This window comes from Choloepus didactylus, chromosome 3, assembly GCF_015220235.1.
Source record: "Choloepus didactylus isolate mChoDid1 chromosome 3, mChoDid1.pri, whole genome shotgun sequence".
Classification (NCBI taxonomy): domain Eukaryota; kingdom Metazoa; phylum Chordata; class Mammalia; order Pilosa; family Megalonychidae; genus Choloepus; species Choloepus didactylus.
The window spans coordinates 126,467,242-126,476,474 of NC_051309.1; the positions used below are offsets into that span (position 1 = coordinate 126,467,242).

The following is a 9,233-nucleotide window of genomic DNA, read 5'->3' on the forward strand; positions in this document are numbered from 1 at the left end:
TAATACTGTTTACTTCCTAGTATTCATGAAATAAAATGAATCATGCTGAATAATAGATATTTTTAATTTTACTTTTACATCAGTTTCTGTATATTATGGTAAACATGCTAAAAGCAAAAAAAAAAGGGGGGGACAAAAAAATACTACAAGAATTTTCTTTAATATAGAGAACTTTCTATTTTAGATATTTGGAAGTAGATTGACTTTTATAAGAATTATTACAAAAATATCCTAAAATATTATTTAGAAGAAAGAAAGATTTGTAAAATTATACATATCACCTATAATTTTAATAAAATGTGACATTTTTATACCCTGTTATGTTTTAAACATAGTTGTGACACTCCATGGTATTCCTAATTGCATGAAATATATATTCCAGCATATTTCCCTTTAGGGGATGATGTTAGCCAAGGTAAATTGATGAGAAGCATGATAATGTAGAAAAATTAATAATGACAGTTATAATTTCTTAGAATTAACGTGAAAAAGAAAATCTAAATAATACTCTGGGAAATGGTGAGCATTATGCATAAATCATCCATTTTTAGCCCATTTTTACAGCAGCTTTATAGAACAACAGGATATTTTTTCTTAATCCCAGCAGTATAGAAAAAAGTTTCAAGTTAAAGAAATACCCAAACCCCTATCAGAGCCACAGTGTTACAGATAGTCACTGGGAAATTACTGTGGGGCTTTTCATTTTTAATTATTCTCTATTGGATTTTTTATGAAATAAGCTATTGCCTTCTCCATTTAGTTTCTCCTGAGGTAAATTATCCATCTCTCTTTGTGTAATGGCATTAAAACTCACAGTGAGATAATATACAAAATCTTCTATCACATTTTTCATATTATTACAAATGAAGCATTCCCAAATAGACAAATGTCTGACAGTTCATTAGAAAATGGTAAACTGACATTTATTTTTAATATAGTTTTTAAATAATGTGTGTGTTTTAGATTAAAATACAAAATGACTCAGAAATATGTTTTATTTTTTACTGAGACTTGGTCATGCAATAATTTAATGGAATATTAGTTTGTTTTGTCTCTCCAAATAGAATAAACCAGACAAGCAAATTTTTAATAAGACCATACATATCCCCTCTGAGTTAGTCTAAACTAAGTTCTCACTTCTAACATGGCTTTCAGGTAGAAGAAACACATTGAATTTTCGCTCATTTCAAATGTGCATACATTGTTGAAAGAGAGAGCCTCTTTGTGATGACAAACTGTCCCAAGACCATGGTAGGAAAGCAGTACAGTAAGGGATGGTACTAAGTATTGATTCCTCTGTTTAAAAGCTGATATTTTTAACTTGATGTCCCTTATTTCAAAGACTACATTTACATATGCCATCATGCGGGGGGAAAGTAAAATTTGCATAAAATATTCTGTTTTTAACCTATACAATCTGAGGTCCCAAACTTTCTCTTCCACTAATACCTATACAAATATGGGAAGTTTACTTAACCTATGTAAACCTGCATATATACATTTGTTCAGTGGGATTAACAAATTCTACCTTATAAAGTTGCTGAAAATTAAAACAGATGATAAACTGCCTAGCACAGCATCAAGCACATAGTAGCTTTGTATGCCATATTGAGTGAGATAATTGTAGAAATTAAATCAAGAGGGTTTCAATTGCTTTTCTCTTTCATATAGTTCCATGACTTTACCTAAGATCTATAAGCTAATGATTCCTAAATTAATCCAGCAGATCAGGAATACCAGATGTCAGTAAGATGGGGTGTTAAAGCAAGGAACACATAATTTAGCTGAACAATAAGGGAGATGATTAAAGGAAGGACCAATGGACATATACAACTCGAATGCATGTATTGTACAGAGGTGTCATTGAAGTCAAAGAGCAGTTGGTTTTTGTAATATCTGTGTAAGAAACGTAAAAGGCTAGAATATTGAGTTTGAGAGTGAGAAATCCTATATTCAAAATCAGAACATGAACAAGGGAGTTTAAGTCCCAATGGAGAACGTTCTTGGAGTTGGGAAAGACAAGGTATTAAGTGGTTTTGATGTTTGCTAGGTTGCCCGTGTTGCTACTAAAGTCATTCTAGATGATGTTAAGACATAAAATTGGGAAGAAGACTAGGCCAGGTTCCAAATTTTTCATTGAAGGTCAGAAAGTTTTAAAGAAATGGTTAGATAACAACAGTAAGAAAATCTAGATTGTGATACAAGTAAAATTTTATATGTGTCAAGAGACTAGTATTTGTTTCAAAATACAGAATAGTGGTGATCTGATATTTTCAGGGAGAAGCAAGCAGACACCAACTCTTGAACCAGGGTATGTGAGATATTGAAAAAAAATCATCCTCATCTCACTTGAGAATATTGCACAGGAAGGAAATTCCAGAGAGGCAGGACATATTTCAATTTAGATGGGAACTTGAAGAGCAAATTCATAGAGGAGTTGAGAGTATAGAAGAGTTTTAAAATTGTGCAGCAGAAATTCAAAATAGAAATGTCAATAATTTGGGGAGAATAAAGAGGAGTATTAGATAAGAGAAGAGGAAGAACAAAGAAGAATGGGAGTACAAGTACTAAAAATGATTTGAAAGGGAGTTCGGTAATGGAGTAAAATAAGAAAGTGAAGCATTGCAGATTCAGATGACTTTCTCTTGGAGACTGGTGGATATTCACAACTCACAACGTTTAAATAAGGCCTATAAAGATGATCTCATAATGTGTCACTTCTTTCCACTGATCGGCAGTAGCAGGCAATAATGATGACAGGCATATTCAAGAGACTGGCAGTAAAGAGCTCTGTAGCTTGGCACACTGCATGGCATTTGGAAAGCAAGCAAGTAGGAGCAGTGGTGTTTGCAATATATTAATGAATAGTAGAGTGGGGTGAACATTTTTGAGAAGGTACTTAAAACCTGATAGCATAGCATGATGGTTTAGTATGATGGTGAAGCTGATTTTACAACAAAACTCAACACAAGTGTACTATATCAATGTTTCTCAAACTTTAATTTGTATACAAATGACCTGTGAACCTTGTTTAAAGATTCTGATTCAGCAGATCAAAGGTAGAACTCATGATACTGCTATGCTAACAAATTCCTAGGTGATGCCAATGCTGGTCCCTGGACCATGCTTTGAGTAGCAAACTTCTTTATATTTCATGCTGCACAGGTGCAATTTCTGAACAGTCATTGGGCATGCCAATGATTTAAGAACACCTTCATTAATTTTGTGTGGTCTTTGTGTCATAATACCACAGAATGTTAAGTGAGAAAGGAAGAAGTTCGTACCGCCATGTGAAGTTGGGAGGGTTACACTGCTGGACATACCCAGTAATAGTTATAGGGTAGGAAGATACAGTTAGCTAGATGATGAGAAAGGAACTTTTAGTGGACCTCTAAATTCTGCATTACAGGTTGACTAAGAGCCTTAAAAGAGCTGTCCCCTCTAATAATACTTCAGCTAGAATGGAAATAGAAACATGCGCAATATCATTAAATATTTTATTTTGCTAGTCATTATTAACCTGACTTGCAATATAATTTATAAATAACTTACAGGTATTTTTATCATTCTTTCTTTTTTCCCTATAATCACTCTCTTTTCCTTTCTACTGCCAAAATTGGTCTGCTGTGGGAATTCAAACAAGATTTTTTTAAACTCTTAGGTAAATATTTTCTTCTTATTAAAACCTACTTTTTAATTTAAAACATATTTAATTTGGTATCTTTCTATAATATTCTTGTCATTTCCTAAGGTTTATGCCCAGCTTGGATCTCAATTGTTTATTTTTATTAAATATTTGACATTTGATATTTAAATGTTCTTTATTTTTTTCTCAATATGATTCCTACAGTCTCTTAGTAGAGCAGAACTTCTCAACTCTGGCTGTACATAGGCATTACCTAAGGAAATGTGAAAACATAAATACACAAAAAAAAGATTAATGACCCACCCACACCAGATCTTTGATTTGATTGATAGACTTCTGTGCCAGTAGCTATTACAATCTCTCTTGATAGTTTTAATGTAAAGACAGAGAATAGGCTCATGGAAATAAAATATCTTCTAAGGGTTTACTGCTCCTTCTTATTCTGTACATTTTATACAAAAAAACAAAAACCAAAAAAATATATTTATCTCTGGGCTTTGGAAAGCACCATTCCAATATTTCAATGAAAAACTGGCTGCAGTTATCATAGCAATTGGTAATATTTCTCATGAATGGGAAATTTGGCACAAAAACCAATCAGCAGTGACATTTAGAGCTTTAGGCTGTCAATAACTTTCATAAAATTCTTTTTTAAAAGAACATAATAGCTTATTCAATGGTCCAAATGTCTTGAATGCTAAATCACAGACAGCTGTGTCCATATATTCTGCATTGTTTTATTCATGAATAAATACACACAGTAATAAACTACTGTAAATAAAATTAATCACATATGCTTGTGCACATAATAGGAGCCTGCTGAAAGTCAAGCTGTTTTTAATCTGTGGATCTGTTGATACAGTTTCTGTGTGTAAACATTCACAGGTGGACACATTTTCTCTATTAAAACACCTGCAATATGTTGTTGGAAAAGTTTCAGAAAAACCTTGAATCATTTCAAAATTTATTTTACACCACCTGGTAATTTTGACTTGTATAGTTTATTCTTTAGGAAACCATGTTTTAGAATAGTAAGATCCATTTGCTCATGTCAGCAAAGGAACCCTGATAAGGTAAATTTAGTTGTCTTTGTTTTTCCTTCATCCTCTTGTTTGTTAATTTCTTCCTTCCTTAGCCTACTCATTCATTACTTACCATAGAGAAGGAACTCTATAAACAAGTGAACAACATACAAAATATTCTGACTAAAATGTATTTCATATCTCTCATTCTGATGAAGAAAATTAAATTATATAGAAACTTGAAAATTTAGTTTTAGCTTCTCACCTTACTAACACAATCTTCCTTTTCCTTAAGTTCGATATTGTGTCTGCTTAGATATCATATATATACTTTCTGGAGCTAACAAAAAGAAGAAATGGTGCTGCTTCACATTTATTTCTATTAATATTTCTTCACTTCACCTATAATTAGCTCCTCAATCCAAGTGCTCTTCTACTCTGGTCCTATCATATATATAAATTTATTCTTGACTCATGAACAGATTTTAAAGATGTTATATTTATCCCTTTAGAGAAAAGAGCTTCCCAAAAGTTCTTAACTTGCAGAGTTGCTATGACTTTTGCCTGGTGCAAAAAAATGACACAGGACTTGCAGCCATAACAGCTGATTAAGCCAGAAAACAAAGCATGCTCTAAAAACACAGCCGGATGCCAATTCTCAATTCCATGTTTCTGCATGGTCCATAGTTGATGACTTGTGCTATGTTTGTTTTTCTAAATGGCTGGCAAGAAGATGTAGTTTTTTAAAGATAAGGAAGTATTAATAGGAGAAATATTTAAAAAATGAAAATAGAGTTTTTGAAAGATTATGTCTTACTTTTGCAATAACTGGAAAGGTTCAGGGAATAAAGAGGTAATTTTCCATTTAGGAGAAGAGATAGGTCCTTATAGTGGTGGAAGTTTTGAATGGGGATTTGAATGATGGTTGACGTATAGATATGCAAATTAAGCAAAGTTCATTCATGAAAGAAGAAATAGCAAAGGTTATAACACAAGTGTATTAGAGACTGAGCATGAAGACAGATTATTTCCTCTAATGTATATAATAGCTAAGGTAAAATTGAGGTGCTTTTGGACACACATGAATTAACTTTTGCACACACACACACACAGATGCAAAGCTCTGGTATCCTCCCTGAACATTCAAATCTTGTTCCAGTTAATGCTGACTTATCTAAATAGCTTTCAGGTTTTTCTTAATGTTGTTATAAAATGTATTTTCAAAATAGGTGTCAGCATGCAAAGATTCTGTTAAATTCCACAGGTCACACAGACATTACCTCAATTTAATCATTATTTTTCAGAAACTAAAATCTCAATATAATTAAGATTTTTTCTTTTAAGAATTTAAAGAACAATCAACTTAAAACCAATAAAATTATGTTCTTAATTTTTTCCAATAACTCATAGAAAATTGAAATAAATATTATGCATCAAATTATAAATATTGTAAAAGTGGAGCTATGTGGCTTTTCATTTAGTAAAATTTGAACTGACACCAGATTTTTAAGCATGCCTTCAGCAAATTTTTGTTCATCTTATTTAAAATATGCAATTTAAAATGACATTATAATAAAAGGATTCAACAAAATCACCCCACTAGAAATATTCTGTATTGTAAATAACACAAGTGACAAGTATTACATTTAGTATAATTTATTTAAAAATTTATTTGTGAAATAATATTTACAAACCATATAAAACTTTTAATAAAGTTATAATATATGACTGTAATGAAACTAATAGCAGTTTTTAATAATTTTGAATTTTATATTTACTTTGGATTATTTATAGAATTATGGTCACTCAGATATTTAAAATTTAAGAATGCATGAACATCTCAACTAGCTGTATTAAGATCTATATGAAAAAATACAAATATTGATGAAATAAGTCAAATATATTCTAAAGAAAATTGAGAGATGTATTGTGTTCATGGCCCAAAAGACTAAATATTCTTAAGTCACTATTTCCCATTTGATCAATAGATTAAGTGGAATCCCAGTCAAATTTCCAGCAGGTTTCCCTGAAGAAATTAGCAAGCTGACTATAAAGTGATATGGAAAAGCAAAGAATTCAGAATACTGAAAACAACTTCTAAACTGAAGAACAACAATCGAGAACACACACTACCTGATTTCAGATTTACAATGTGACCACAGTAATCAAGAGACTGGGCTATTTGCATCAGGATAAACAAATGGAGCAATGAGACAAAATAATGTTTAAAAATAATCCCACCCATATAAGGACAACTTAATTCTTGCAAAGATGAAAGGAGAATTCACTGAAGAAAGGACAAACTTTTCAAGAAATAGTTCTGGAACAATGGATATACGTATGCAAAAAAAACTGAACTTCAATCCATTCCTCATGCCATAAATAAAAATTTCTTGGAATAGATCACCAAACTAAAGGAAAACCTAAAACTACAAAACATATGGAAGAAGGTATAGGAGAAAATCTTTGTGTCCTTGAGTTAGGGAAATATTTCCTAGATACAACATCCAAAGCACAATGCATAAACAAATTTAAAAACTGAAAAAATAAGTATTATCAAAATCAAAAATTTATCTTTAGAAAGCACTGTTAGGAGAATGAAAAGGAAGGCCACAGAGAAAATATTATAAATATATATGTGCATACGTATATTAAATAAATTGTAGAGACAACTCGCAACACTCAACAAAAAGGAAACAACAGTCCAAACTGGACAAAATATGGAAAGATATATCACAAAAGAAGACATATAAATATATGACATGTAAACATATGAGGAGATTCTCAACCTCATTAGGGAATTTCAAATTAAGACCACAATATGATACCACTACATACCTATCAGAATGGCTGAAACTAAAAAAAAAAAAAAAAAAAAAAACTCAAGAGGTGCATGAAATGCAACCAAGTACTTCAACTGCATGAGTTAAACCAAAGAAGTCTAGGAAAAAGGATAAAAGTATGATGAAAAGGATTGCTCAATTTCCTAACCCTACACCTCTGGAAAGGCCAGAAAAAATAAGATTTTTCTTTCCAACTTTCTGAACATATGGCAGCTTAAATCTCACTTTTTTCATGGAGTGTTTGATTACCTGTAGATAGAAATTTCTCAAACCTCCCATACTTCTCATTTGTTAGCCACAATGTTCTGCCTTACTTTTTTTATGCAGTTTTGTTGAGATATGGCCACAAACTATATAGTCATCCAGTGCATGCAATCAGTTGTTCACAATATCTTCAGGTAGATGTGAATTCATCAACAACAATTGGTTTTTGAGCATTTTCATTGCTCTGAAAGATAAAAATAAAAATAAAAGTAGGGTAGGAGAGAACACCCCAGGCATCCCATATCCCTCCACCCTACCACCTCCCCATTATTCATTTGCTTTTTGTCCCCATTTTTCTACTCATCTGTCCATGCACTGGATGAAGGGAGTGCAAGCCACAAGGTTTTCACAGTCACATGGTCACACCATATAAGCTATATAGTTGTACAATCATCTTCAAGAATCAAGGATACTAGACTGCAGTTTACCACTTTCATCCTCCTCAAACAAATGAGCAATTCAAACCTTGCTCAAAACCTAAAATACCAATGCTTCCTTTGCTGACAATTTTGCCTCCAATTAATAAGGTATACCAGGACACTTTGTGGAAGTAGTGCCAACATTTTCATTTGAGTACTGATGGCCCAAAAATAAAGTTATATCTGAGGCTCCAACATAATGTTTACCCTGAGCAAAAAGAGTATATTCCTGACACAACATGGGAGGCCAAGGCTCAGTCATGTTTGAAGAAATGCAAGATAGTGACCAAGTCATCAAAGTATCAGAAAAGTTGTAAGAGAAGGGAGAGAGAAGAAATGACTAACAGAGTTGGAGTGATAACTTCAGCTCAGGCGGCAATATTGGCATCATGGACAAGAATTGCTGCAAGAGCAACTAAGCCTAAAACTGAATTCATATCCTATTCCTACTTCTGTTGAGACTTTTTGCTGCAAGCCTCTGGTGTCAGAAGGTGTGTGGTCCATGGCAGAGTTCTCCCTGCAGATCCTAAGGGTTGGGTTCGCCTGCAGTTCCATTAGGGCAGGCCTGGGCACCTGACACTCCCAAGAGGGTAGTCTTTCTCTTTCTGTTACCAGCCTGCACTTTCCCATCTGCAGATATAGAAGATAATGTGTTGTGCCCTGAATGGTTGAAGAGTAATAAGAAATTAATGAAAAGATTAATTGTAATGGGGAAGGAGAAGCAATCTGCTTTGAGCACACCAACATCTCTCTTTTTGGATGGTCATTTTTTTAATAAACAGCAAATGCCTGAGAGCCCATAGCTAAATTAGCTTACATCCCAATGATTGCTGTGTTGTGTCCTAACCATCCTCAGTGCTGCCTGCTTTCTTGAGTGTAAATGGGAATTTTTGGATTCTGCATTTGAGGTTTGCCAAAAAGTAACTGCTACTGATGCATTCTATGAGTTGGGTTTAAGAAGTGGTTTCCCCATCTGCTCCAATTAAAATGTTTCTCTCTGTATTGGTTTCATACTAATTGCAGTTAGAGCAGAGTTCCA

The 9,233-nt window shown here is 32.9% G+C and overlaps 1 pseudogene; it reads left to right on the forward strand.

Annotated features, from left to right (window-relative positions):
• The first annotated feature begins 1,990 nt into the window (after nucleotides 1–1,990).
• On the forward strand, nucleotides 1,991–8,997 carry LOC119530412 (annotated as a pseudogene).
• The last annotated feature ends 236 nt before the right edge of the window (nucleotides 8,998–9,233 follow it).